We start from the raw sequence: 13,763 nt of genomic DNA, 5'->3' as shown, positions 1-13,763 counted from the left end.
CGACAGGGACGCAAGGTGGGGGCCCGGTCTGTGCCTGCCAGAAGGTCCTGTCTCGGACGGATAACGGAGACTCTTCTGAGGATGGAAAGGAAGCACTTCTCTAGCTCCAGTGCTTGAATTCGCTTTTTCTAACTCAAGGACCGCCTGCCTGATGCAGTGTGTTCAGAAAAGAGGCTTCGTAATGTATTCACCAACACAAACACACGCACACACACCTCCCCAAAGGCTCACAGGAAAGTTTAATTCGAACACGAGAGGAGACGGGGCATCTCATAGACTCTGCCCTGCATTTCATGTGCATACGTGGGCGTAGGTGTTAAAAATGCACACCAAGGGACACCATTGGCCCCGCGGCTGTGCACCCCCCATTTGTAATACACACGCACATAGACCCTCGGGGATTCGGTTCAACCACCTGTATCACGTGGACACCTTGGTCTCCCGCTGAGAAACTCCTCATGGCTCAGTGACTACAACGGGTCAACTTCCTAAGCAGGGAAAGAAATCCCCCCAAACTTCTTAAAAATCACCCTGGAGGCCCGGAACCCCGCCATCCACAGAAAGCAGGAGCAAAGCCCTGCGAACGAAGAGGACAGCCTCCCCCACGGGCCCCGCGAGCTGCGGGCGGGCGGGCTCCTCCCACCCCGGGGACGGGTGGGCAGCGTGAGCTCCTGCCCCTTTACTCGGGATCTTCGCTGATGGGGTGTTGCACTTTATTTTGTTGTCTGTGCGTCCTCACACGCAGAGAGGCTGCGGTGGGGCTGCAGGGACAGTGTGACAGAGCGGGGCCACAGCCGCGGTGGGAACCGCGCCCCGACTCCTCCTGGCAGCCGGGTGCAGGGGCGGGGGGTCTGGAGGGGCCCAGACACAGCCAGGACATCCGGTTCCTCGTGAATTAGCAAGACACAGACTCTCACGGGGGGCCGAGCGGGGCAGCAGCCTGGAACCCCGGTGTGTTCCGGGTGCTGGCTGATGGAGGAAGCGGGTCTACACCCGCAGGAGGGGTAACAGCAAGGGTGGATAAATGCTGAGGGTGGAAGTGGCGTCTGGGAGCACTGGAGTGGACAGTGCATTCCCGGGGCCGCCTGGCCGCAGCCTGATGCAGTAACGGCGGAGGAATCTGGAGAAGAGACTGTCCTGCCAGCAGCAGCAGAGCTCCTGGCTCTCCCCAGCACTGCTCCCCCCAACCCTGCCCCTGCCCAGACAAGGAGGGGTGCTCGATGACAGCCAGAAGCCGACACCTCAGGTCCCAGGCCCCTTGAGGGCCTGCTGGGGGATCTACGGGTCCAGGTGAGCCTGGGCGCTGGAACCCGCAGGTCTTTGGGGCCTAAACCCGAGCCCTGCATGTTATGGATGAGGCGGAGTGAGGACCCTGTCATTTTGGAAGAGGGAGTGTGGGGGCTGTGACCGCCTGCTCTCAGAAGGAGGAATGCACTTAGTGGGGAAATCGCAGAACCAGCTACTCTTTTTAGAAAAGATTTGACAAGATGGTGGCGAGACACCGGACCTGGGTCTCGAGGGGTGCTGTGACCCGCCTGGAGACGCCGTCTGTCTGGCGGCTCTGGGGACTGAGGCGCTGCCCTCACAGCGGTGTGGGGACCCAGGACGTGACTTCTCACGCGCTGCTCATATGCAGGAATTCTGCGATTAGAAGGCACAGACAGGAATGCCAGCTGGAGATAAGGAGACTGCCACGAACCCAACCAGAATTGGAGATGCAGGGCTCCAGGGGCCCTCTTCGCCATCAGGGGAGGGCGGCTCCGAATTCCTCTGGCCTGCTGCTGGTGCCAGCGCGTGCCCGGCCCTGCACGCAGGCTGGAGCCCAGGTGGCGGCGGTCCCGCCGTCAGCTGCCTGTGGGGTCAGGGCTGGCGACCTGGCCGCTCCCGGCTTCCTGGGGATCCGGGCAGCCCTCCCTCACCCTTCATGGACATTTCTGCTCCCTTAGCTATAAGGTCACACATGTGAAAGCTAACATGCAGACAAATTGTTATTTGATTCCGTTTACAAAACCTCTTTGCAGTTCATTCTTCTGATCCTGTAAGTGGAACAGTCGAAATTGCCAAATCTCTTTTTTTTCCCTTTTTTTTTGGGGGGGGGTTGCTTTTTGCGTTGAGAAATACATGACATGTAACATGGTATTAGTTTCAGGCATATAACAATGATTCGGTATATGTATACAGTGTGAAATGATCATCACAATAAAACTAGTAACAACCACCGCCATACGTGGTTAAATTTTATTTCCCTTGTGAGGCCAGGTGCCTTTTTCAATGTCTGTATTTTGGTAAGGATAATTCAGAACCAGGGGGTCCCCACCAGAGTGTGGCTTTCAAATTGTGTGCTTCTGCCTGTACCAATGGGCTGTGAAGTCGATTTAGAGGAGTGTGGTTAGCATTTTTAAAAAATGTGAAATATGGCGGGACAGGCGATAGTAGAAGACACTAAAGCCTTTGTTCCCATCCAACTTGGAGCCCAGGGTGTTACACATCCCCACAAGGTCCTGTGCTCAGGCCCTGCCCCCTCCGCTCCCTGCCCTCCGCCCCCGGGGACCCCCTTGCTCTGTTTCCTATTCATGAAGGGCTTTTCTTCCAGTTTCCACTGGCCACCCGCTCCCTCCACTCAGGCTGGTGCCCAGATGTCAGCTCCTCTTAGAAGTCACTCCTGATCCCGCTCTCTTCATCCGGACCGTTAAGCCTGCCTCACTTTTCTTTAAGATACTCAGCGCGACCCGATGTGATTTTATAGCGCTGTGATCTTTGCTGTGGTTCTGTCTCTGTCGTCAGATCATCAGCTCCATCTGGGCAGGACATTGCCCGGGTCCCTGCCGTCTGCCTAGCAGCTAACGATGCCCGGGACACAGTAGATGCTCAAGAAATGTTTGTTGTTTTTGAAGGAAAAAGTGAAAAATGAATGATAATCGTCCTTCTGTCACTGAGCTGTGGTGAGATCGAATAAAAAAATCCAAACCTGACGCCCAGAACGTAGTTAGCACTCGGTAAATGCCAGGGTTCATACTGTTTAACCTTCTCTACATTTTCAAGCCACTCATTACTTGTGAAATGTTAAAATAAGACTTCCTGGAAGGTGAGAGAGTGAAAGAATGTTAATGACATTTAGCTATTTCTTTTAAAATAAATAATGTATCTGTAGCAACTATGACAAAACACCCATTTTTGTTAAGCATAGGTGATGAGACCTGGTACATAATTATAAAATTGTCTGTGTTTTGACTAGTTTTGGAATCTTTATAATAAAGTTTCTTTTGTTAAAAAAATAAAATAAAATATGACTTCCTGGGAAAGAAATACATCCCGTGTTCCCCAATGAGTGAGAGTTTCTGAGATGGAATCATGTTTATTTTAAAAGCCAAAACTGAAAATGTAAGTGTCCTGAGAATCCACGAGTTGATGGGAAATGTTCATGCCGTTTCCAAAAGCACAGGCGGCCGGGAGCCTGAGAGGGAGCTCAGTGCAGCTGGCACTTCTGCTTTCCGTGGTCATGAGAGCATCACATTTCAGAGTGCACGACTCCTTCTGAATACCGAAGGCAGAAGGCATTTCGAGTATGCGCTGAATATTTTCAAATCCACAAATTCTTCGGGGTCCCCTTGGTTCAGGGTTAGAGGGCTGCTAGTTCCCTATTTGGAAAGGATTTTGGGAAAGGAGTCCCTGGATGCCAGGAGCTGCTAGATGTCACCGGAGAAATATTTCTCTCTCGTGATAGCTTAATAATAGAAGCACTTTGCATTCACACATTCAAGCTAAACTTAACTATGCAGTCATGGCTTAGTCTCCAAAGACGAGGTGTTTTACCTGGGAGGGAGCTGGGCAGAAACACAGGTATCTGAGGAATGCGTTAGATATGCCCCAGCACACTCCTGGCACTCTTGGCAGGAACATTTGGTCCCTCTCATCATCAAGTGTCTTAAAATAAGCTTACTGCATGGTTCTCTAAGCTAAGACGGGGTCACTCGGAGCAGTTGAGACAGAACACATTTCTTAGGTTGATCTCTTGGATGTGTGTGGCGGACGGACGTTATGGCAGAGGTAGAACGCATCTCCACAAGAATGTTGTCTGCATCCTGTTACCATGGGAATGATCGTCCACCCCCGGAGGTGTATGCATATTTCTGTGTGTGTGAGTGTCAGCCTGGGGAACAAAACTCAACTCTTTGCTTCTACTTTGTCTTGCAAGAATTTAAAAAAAAATTCCTAGGACACTTAGAAAACACACTTCTTTCCCGTCCCTTCATTGTCCAGTGCTTTTGCCTGTTTGCCCCTCTCGTCCTGTTCTCCAGGTTTCATGTATGCTTGATATCGATTGATCCTACGTGCCAGGCACCCGTGCTAAGTGCTTACATGGCTTATTGCTCTAATTCTCTCAGAAGGCCTATGAAGGCGGTATTATTGAGCTCTTCTTACAAATGTGGGCAGTGAGGCTTTCCCATGGTTCCTTGCCTGGGAAGAATGAGAACCAGTGTTCCCATTCAGGTCTCTGACGTTGGCAGGCCTGCTTGCAGCCTCACTTCTGCAGGAACTTACAGTGAAGTGATGGGAAGCCTGTCTGGACCACAGCCACGTCCCACTTCCAGGAGGCTGACTGTGGACACCAGCCAGGAGAACCACTCCTTCTGCCCACTCCCTCCTCTTCTTGTCTCTCGACAGTGTGCTCGAAGGCTCCTGGAACCACAGCACATCAGAGGCTACTTTGCAGTTGCACCCTGGGGAATTACGGGGTGACTGGGACTCTCCCTGGGAATTCACGTGCAGCTGCACATCTGTGCCAGGGGATGGGCGTGTGGGGAGGCTACCGGGGTTGCAGTGGGGTGTCTGATGCTCCCTAGAAGTGGATGGGCATTGTTAGGAACTCTGAGCCCACGAGGGGTCAAGGAGGGTCAGGACCACTCAAAACTGATGACAGCTGTGGGTCAGGGAGGGAAGAGCACTGTGTCTCCCAGACCCTGGTTTTCTTTGGGGTGATGACAAGTCCTAGGGCCACCGTGAGCCTGGGACAAAGCAGGGGGTGGGTCTTACTCCTCAGTGGGAAGATGGCCAATCAGGCCCCTTGTTGCAAGTGCTTGATCAAGTCGATGACTTGGCCAACACCTTTCACACTTTGCTTTGGGTTCTAAATGGAGTCTTGGAACATATAGAGCTCAGCCAACATCACTGCGTTTCAGAGTCCAGAAAGGCAGTGGACAGTGCTGATGATCATGGAGGTGGTGGGTCCTCTATACCTAATGGGACAGAGAGTTTCAACAATAGAGCCTGTGGACAAAGTCCCGGAGGGGCACCTGGGAAAAGGGAGGAAGTGGCCAGGCCCTTCCTGACATCCTTGCTGTGGTCTGGCTGGGCACAAAGGATGAACATTAGCCTCCTGGGTTTTATTGGATCATTCAAGGGCATTTCAAGTGCTTGACTTCACCACCTTCAGATCCTTGAGCACAGGCTCACTCATTCATCCATCAAGTATTGTTTGAGCCCTCCTGGGTGCCATGCAGAGTTGTCTGTGCTGGGGACACAGCTCTGAGCAGAAGACAAGAATCCCTGCTGGAGGGAACTGACCTCCAGTGTGGCGCTGGCACATGTGTTCTATAAACATTTCAGGCTTTGGGGCCGTGTGGTCTCTGTTGTAGCTACTCAGCCCTACAAAGGCATTCTCATGCAGCAAGGTGGCCACACCCAGGGACAGATTCTTCCACAAAACCAGGTGGCCAGCCTGTCCCTGGGATGCGGCCCGGGTAGAAGTCTGTTGATCTCTGCTCTAGTGGATGAGATGACAAAATACCCTCTGGAGTCAACTAACCTACCTAAGTCACTGATTCATGGTTTTGGGAGAGTTCAAAGCCAATTGTGTTTAACCATTGAGTTTGGGGCTATTTGTTACACAGCTATGACGGCATCAGATATCTGACATAAATGCATGTGTGTTTTTAACTTTCATAGATTTTGCATCATTAATAAGAATGATGCCAGATTTTACTGTAACCAGTAATGTATGGGAGAGCAAAGCAGTAAGCCATTAACTTGTTGTTCTTTGCCAATCAGGTAAAAGATTGGTAGTGACCATTTATAGTTTGTATTCCTTGTATTATAAAGTGAGATCTTTGCCCAAAATTGAAATTAAAACATTTGGCAATCCTCTGGAGAGCCCTGCAAAAACCTCCTGATTATGTTACTCTTCTTTGCCACTTGACCTGATCACCATCCTAAATTTGGTGTTTATTATTACATATAAATATAAATTATTCAGAGAGAAATACCAGATTTATTTTTGTGGTATTTTCCAGGTATATCCATTCTCATTTTCTTTTATTTAAAATTCATGTACTCTTATGTTTTTAGGAGTATTTCTTTATAACATATATTAACATTTTCATCAAATTAACCTCTAATTTAGGTGATAATTTAGGCCAATAATCAGTATTTTGAACACAGATATATCTTGGTGTATTTTATCATCCTTTGTGTACTTTCTAATTATCTATGTCTACTTTTTAATATTCTATCATTTTTACTTATTAAAGTTTGTTGTTACTTTTCAAAAGAAAGAAAAAGACTCTCTAGGGTCAAGTTCTGCCAAGTTCCTTTTCCCTTAATGCCTTTGCAGGATGGATCCATTTTTGAGCTGATTTTAGAGCATCCCGCCCCAGCCCTTGTCACCTCGTCCCCTTGTGGGAGGGGTCAGGCCAGCAGGGTGTGCTCTGGAAGACACCCTCTGTTATGGGCTGGGTTGCGTCCCCCTGGATTCATACATTGACATCCTGACCCCCAGCACCTCAGCATGTGATTGTACTGGGAGACAGGGCCCTTAAAGAAGTGATTAAAGTAAAATGAGGCCACTGGGATGGACCCGAATCCAGTGTGACTGGTGTCCTTGTGAGAAGAAGGGATTAGGGCATAGACAGGCTTGGGGGCAAGACCGCACGAGGACAGAGGGAGGAGACGGCCGTCTACAAGTTGGGGAGGGAGGCCTCAGGAGGAACCAGCCCTGCTAACTGGCACCTTGATGTTGGACTTCCAGCCTCCAGGACTGTGACCAAATAGGTGGGTGCTGTTTAAGTCACCCAGCCTGCGGCATTGTCATGGCAGCCCCAACAGACCAGCAGACCTGCTCTGTCCCAAGTGCAGGAGGCTCCAGACGGGCAGACGGAGGAAGGGACGGGTGCTCATCACCAGCTGGGCCCCAGATGTGCAGCTGCCCAACCGACTTCTCAGCTCCTTCTGGGGGAGTGACGCACACGTGATGAAGAGAAGCAACTTAGAGAGAAAGTTGGTGGAGAGGATGCCGAGAGGAAAATACCCCTCCCAGCCTCCACAAGGTTAATGCATTAAAACCATCGGACAAAAGAAAACACTCGCAAGTTTTGCTGGCGCCGCTGTCTCAGGGAACGGACGCCCTGGGCTGGATGAGAGCCTTGGTCATCGGCTGCGGCAGCCGCGTCCCACGGACGGAGCGCGGGAGCTGGGTCTTGGCATCAGAGGATCCAATTGCCCAAACTCTGGAGCCGTTAGAAAAGCAAACAGCCGGCACTGAGGTTCCTGCTGTGCGGGTTCATTCACGAGAGCGGCGCGGCCGGTTCGAGGACAAATACACCCATCCGCGCTTCCAGGGTTATGAGCTTTGAGGACCATCCTTACAAGCTGCTCTCACAAGCAGAGAATCAAGAGGCCCCATGCCAACACCCAGGGGCCCTACTGAGCCCAGACCCGGGGGCCCGCTGCTCGCCAGGCGACGAGGAGACCTGCCAGCCGCCGCGTGGGCCTCCCTGACGCCTGACCCCCACGTAGGCCCAGAACAGGCTGCTGGCGCTGTCCCGGCGGGACGGCACGAGTGCCCCTCCCAGCTGACCGTGGGATGGGGCAGGATAAGTGGGCCACCCTTGATTGCCTGCAAACTGGTACCACCTGGGTGATGTCACACGTCCCGAGGCCCCCAAGCCACATGGCTCCAGGGTCATTCTGTGCCTGGGCGTCTGGGGGTCTGTGGGCCCCCCAGCTTGCTGCTGCCCCCGTGCATTGGGGAGTGGCATTCACAGTCACGGTGGAAGACCCGTTCGGGGCATGCCCTACACAGTGAAAAGCGGCCTTGGTGGCTGTGAGGGGAGGGAGTGACCGCCGAACACCAAGGCCCTTTCCCAAATGCTGTTAGAATATCTCACTCCAAGATGAAATGCAAACTTTCCTAATGTAAGATTTAGCATTTTAAGTAAATATTATTCGTGGGACTCCATAACAGCTTGATTTCTTTGGCTTCTCGTGGCAACAGGCGAGGTTCAGCGTCGGGTCTCCCAGGGCTCCGCTTGGCTGGGGGCCCGCGGGGATGGGGAGGGGGAGCGGAGGGAGCCTGCAGGCCTGGCCACGGCCAAGAAGCATTGCCCCAGGCCTCTCACCCATCCCTGGCTGGCCAGCCGGAGGCAGGCACGGTTCCGGCCTCTCCGGAGGCTTGGTGGAGGCTGCAGTCTGTCCAGTCGGCGGGAGGGAGGGCTGGGGACAAGGGGCTGAGTGGAGACTCAAGGGCCTTGGAAATATTTGGAGAAGCCTGCGGTTGGGGAGGGCACGCCCAGGACCCAAAGGTTGGATGATGATCGTCCGGCTCTTGGGGAAAAGTAAGGTCAGGGGACAGTGGCGGCCAAAGCTGTGGGTGGGTCTGGGGCAAGGCATGGCTGGAGAGCCCGAGGGCCAGAATGCCCCGGGAAGCTTGTGCTGGCCTGTCCGGTGGTCCCCCTGAGGCCCTTTAGCTGCCATGCTAAGCGTGCCTCACTGCTCGGCTGAGAGCTCTGTACCGGGAGACTAAGCCGGAGCACATTTTTGCAGCCTTTTCCTTCAGGGTTTTGTGGAAATAACTTTCCACAGACAGGCCTGGCTAGGGACAGAGGCGGGTCTTGTATAGGAACAATGGTTGCATTTTCCTGGGAAACGCCATGGGGTTCCCAGGCAGCTTGGCTTCAGCAGGGGCCCCCCATCTCCGGGCAGATGTGCCCACACTCCCAGGCTCCACAGCAGGGCTGTCTGTCCAGCACCCCGTCAGCTGGGAGGGGAAAGCTAGTTCCTTCTCTCAAGTCCACAGCTAGTCTGCCTCCCAACCCCCTGACCCTGGCCACCTGGCTCCCTTCTCTGGAGCGAGCCCATCCTTTGAGCCCACGAAGCCCATCCTTTGAGCTACTGTTTTCAATAGCCAAGACATGGAAACAGCCTAAATGTCCATCAACAGCTGACTGGATATAGAAGATGTGGTATATTTATTATTATGGAATACTACTCAGCCACAAAAAAGAATAAAGTAATGCCATTTATAGAAACATGGATGGACCTGGAGATTGTCATTCTAAGTGAAGTAAGCCAGAAAGAGAAAGAAAAATACCATATGATATTACTTATATCTGGGATCTAAAAAAAAAAAAAGACATAAATGAACTTATTTACAAAAGAGAAACAGACTTCCAGACATAGGAAAAAACTTATGGTTACCAGGGAAGAAAAAGTGTGGGAAGGGATAAATTGGGAGTTTGAGATGTGCAGATACTAACTGCTGTATATAAAATAGATAAACACAAGGTCCTACTGCGCAGCACAGGGGACTGTCTTCAGTGCCTTGTAGTCATCTATCACAAGAAAGAATATGAAAAGCATGTATGTGTGTGTGGATGACTGAAGCATTGCGCTGTGCACCAGAAATGGACACAACATCGTAAACTGATTATACTTCAATTCAAAAAGAAAAAGAACGCGTGATGGGGGGGCCTGAGAGCAGAGGGGAAGTTGAGGCAGAAGCTCTTCCTGAGACCGTGAGCAGCTTTCAATATGCTTGTTTGCATTTACCAGTCTCCGTTTCTTCTCTCTTCTATTTTTACCAAAGTAATACATGCTCATGGTTTAAGAAAGAGGATGCAGTGGAAGTGACAGTCCTGTTTTTTCCCTTTTTATTTGTAGATTAAGGCACTGTGATTCACCACTTCCTACAGAGGCTTCTGCTGGAGAGCCGGCTGCTGCCCCGTGTCCCTGTGTGACGGAGGTGAGGCCAGGCGGACGGCCAGCGAGCAGCTCAGCCTCCTGCAGCCACAGGGACGCCCCGGGGTGCATCAAGTGTCTCTCAATTTTAGTTTTGGAATATTAGAGGTAATCCTTTTTTTTTTAAATCAGAAAACAACAATTTCATTGCTTTTTACTCAATGTTACTTTATCACCTTGTGTCCTCCTGGCTTCGTTCTTCATTTAACTGTAACGCAGCTGAACGCAGAATTCTAGTTTTGAAGTTTTTTTCTTCAGTTATCTGAGTGTCACTCTCTGGTCTTCTTATTCTCTGTGTTATTGTGAAAAGACTGATGACATTCAGATTCTGGTTTTTTTTTCCCTTTGAAATTATCTACCCTTACTCACTGAATATTTGGGAGATTTTTCTTTGTCTCTGATAGTGTTAAATATCCCCATAATGTTTCTACTATAGATTTTTTTTTCCTTTTCACTTAGATTTCTCACCTTTTTGCTCCCTCTTAATGCCTTCCCTGTGGTCCCCATGGGCCATCTGATGTACCTGTACTTAGAGCCGTAAGCCCTTCACTCCACAGCATCGGATGCTGCCTTGATGTTAGCTCCCACCCCCAGCGGTGGGCTAGTAGCGCTATTCACGTGACTCACAGCGAGGCAAGGTCTGGCTCACGCTGGACCGCGGAGCAAATCTGTCACCCAGATTAGACTCTGACCTGAGTGCCTGGTTCTCTGCCATGGATGTTCTGTTCTCACAGACCAGGCCCTGCCGCCTTCTAAATCCGCAGGACTTTCTCACAGTTTTTCACAGTCGTTACCCCTCGCTGTCCCTCAGAGACAGACACAGCGCCCAGAACGCCTGGGGCTCCAAACTGTACGGTAAGACACTGGAGGAGAATGATGATTAGGATAAACAGACTTTGTTCGTCTGGGCTGTTTGAATCGTGACTGGTCACATGGGCCCAGTCTGCTGCAGCCGAACGGCGGTCATTGCCGTCAAGGGCGCCTCTCTACGGGCTGCTCCCTGAGGACAGACAGGACGGGGCAGGTCAGCGTCCCTGAGCTCCGGTCACATACAGCTTGTCCAAGCAGAGCCTGGGGGAGCCGTTTGCTGGGTGCACAGAGCCAGCGCCAACACGAACACGCTGGTGATCGGAGCACGAAGATGGATCAGACGGAAAAGAAGCAACGCAGCTCTGTCCTGGCACCTACCTGCCTGTATTTCCCCTCCTCCTTCCGAATGCCTTTGACCTTGTCTTCTCTGAGGGACGGAGTCTGCCCCAGATCAGGACAGAGCACGCTGGCAGAAAGGGAGGCCTTTCCTCCGCGTCCTGATCGACCCTGTAGCAGCTGCTCGCTTCCCGCAGCACCTGCCACAGATGCCAGGGAGCGGCCAGCGGCGTCCCCAGGCCCCTCGGAGCGGGGACTCCCCAGCTCGGGCGCTCTCCGGAAGCCTGAGCCCGCGTTCCCAGGGCACCACCATGCTCTTAAAGCCTCCGCCCGCTCCCACGGCACTGGCGCAGCTTCATTTCCAGCAGACTTGGCCAGATGATCACCTTACCTGTAGTCAGTTTAAGTTTGAACCATGACATCTTAGATTATGGCAGGGACTTAATAATCTCGCAGAGACCGTGAGACATACTAATGTAAAAACCATGACAAAGTCTTGGAGGTTCATTCATGCATCCATTCAACAAAAAGTTAACAGTCACAGGCACTTTCTTAGACACTGGGAAACAGCAGTTAAAAAAAAAAAGGTAGACAATGGGGCTTACTTTCTAGTGCAGGGAGGTTGATAAGTAACAGCAACAGCCATCAGTAAAGATGGCTGTTTCAGATAAATGCAGAGAAGGCAATAAAACTAGACTGAAGTTGGGTTACCGAGTTCGAAGAAGACAGGATCGAAGTTGTTGGTTACTTTGTCTATACTGGTAGCCAGGAAAACCTCTCTTGGAAAGTCATCTGTGCTCCGAGCTCTGCAAGATAAGGAGGGACAGGCCATAAAAAAGCCAGACGGAAATGTTCCCGGCAGTGGAAACAGCAAACACCAAGTTCCCGGGCTGGGATCACCCTAGGTCTCTTTGAGCAATAAAAGGGGCCAGTGTGTTAGGAACCTGGTGAGCCGGAGGCTGAGTAAGAGATGAGCCCTAAGACGTGGGCAGCCATGAGTTGTGCAGGAGGCGTCCATCCACCTTGTTTCCACGTGCAGTGTAAATCCACCAGACGGATCCAACCAGGTTTTTGTTCGGCCTTGATTTTATGATGTCTCTGGGTTACTGCAGATGACAGATTGCAGGGTGAAGGACAAAAGGAGGGAGAGCAGTTAGGAGGTGGTTGCTGTGCTATACACAAGAGATGAGGTTGGCTGGGGCTCTGGTTGTAGCAACGTAGGGGAAAGAAATGGAAGATCTCAAGGTACTTGTTGGAGCTGTGGTTGATGAGATGTTCCACTGATGAATGTGATGGACACCTCCAGGGTTTGGGGACGAGCTCACTGAGTGATGTTATTACTTCCTAAGACGGTGGAAGCCAGGAAGTAACAGATTTAGTGGGTGGAAATCCAGAGTTTCAATGGTGTTAGGATTGACATGTCTGTTAGAAATGGATAAACGGGGCAGAAGGGCTGTCAGTACTGGCCTCGGCATGGTTTGGGGGTGAAATTGAGCAGAGGAAAGTCGAGAACGCAGATCGTAAGCTTTTGAAGTGGCCGAGGATACAGGAATGATGCGGGTTGGACTTGGAGCAGGCGGTGAAGGAATGTGCTGGCTGGAGGTGAGCAGAGACGAGGGTTGAGTTGAGAGAGACTTGAGGATGTGCACTCTCAGGGTGATGCTGCGTTGGCTGAGGGCCTTAGGGAGAGGACGGCGGTTTGGTTTAACTCAGTGGGTAGAAGGCCAATCACTGAAACAGAAAAGGACCGGAGAGGGCCAAGTTCGGGGGAGCAGCGTGGGTCTGCCTTTGAGCGGGCTGAGCTCTGGCACGTTCGGGAATGGTACTTGACCGTGGTACTGAGCCCAAGCTAGGGGCGAGGTCTTATTTTAACCAAGTGAAACATCTCTCTCTCTATTACAAAGGAGCACTTACTACTTTTTCTAATCGTAGAAATAATACCTAGTTATCGTAGAATATTTGAAAAATCCAAAAAAGAAAAATACGACTCAAATCTGACTACCCAGAAATAATGAAAAGGAACATCTGAAGTCTTAAAAACACATACACGTTGTGCCCTTTACTTACAATTTTTGTAATATAATACTTTCGTTGTGTTTTTAAAACTTAATATTCAGTGTGTGTTTCCCTACGTTGTGAAACATTTCTCCATAAAATACTACCTAATGGTGTCCTTGTCCTTCACGAAGCTTAGGGAGCAGAAACTCAGAATTGGTTCTCCCCCACCCCCACCTCCCCCTGCCCCATCCTGGGGTGCCCCATGCTGGCCCTGATCCCTTACATACTTTATGAGATGTGGTGCCGTTTCCTACCTGGGAGGGATATGGTGCTACGCGAATATCAAGGTCACGTGACCAAAGTTACAAGTCGAGGAAACTGACAACCCGAGAAAACTGCCTCGGAAATAGGCTGAGGTCTGCAGGGGAGAGTGGCATGTGACTGAGGATCGCTGACCCACAATCACTCTGATATGGCTCTCTCTCCCTCTGCTCATCCTTCCTTTTTCACTTTTACTTCCTCACTCAACGTTTACTGGCTTACAAATAAAGGACAGGAAGAAAAACGAGCATAGAGTAGAAGCTGGTGTTGCCCAGAAAGAATCAGGC

This window comes from Camelus bactrianus, chromosome 31 (assembly GCF_048773025.1).
Source record: "Camelus bactrianus isolate YW-2024 breed Bactrian camel chromosome 31, ASM4877302v1, whole genome shotgun sequence".
Classification (NCBI taxonomy): domain Eukaryota; kingdom Metazoa; phylum Chordata; class Mammalia; order Artiodactyla; family Camelidae; genus Camelus; species Camelus bactrianus.
This window is presented reverse-complemented; position numbering follows the sequence as displayed.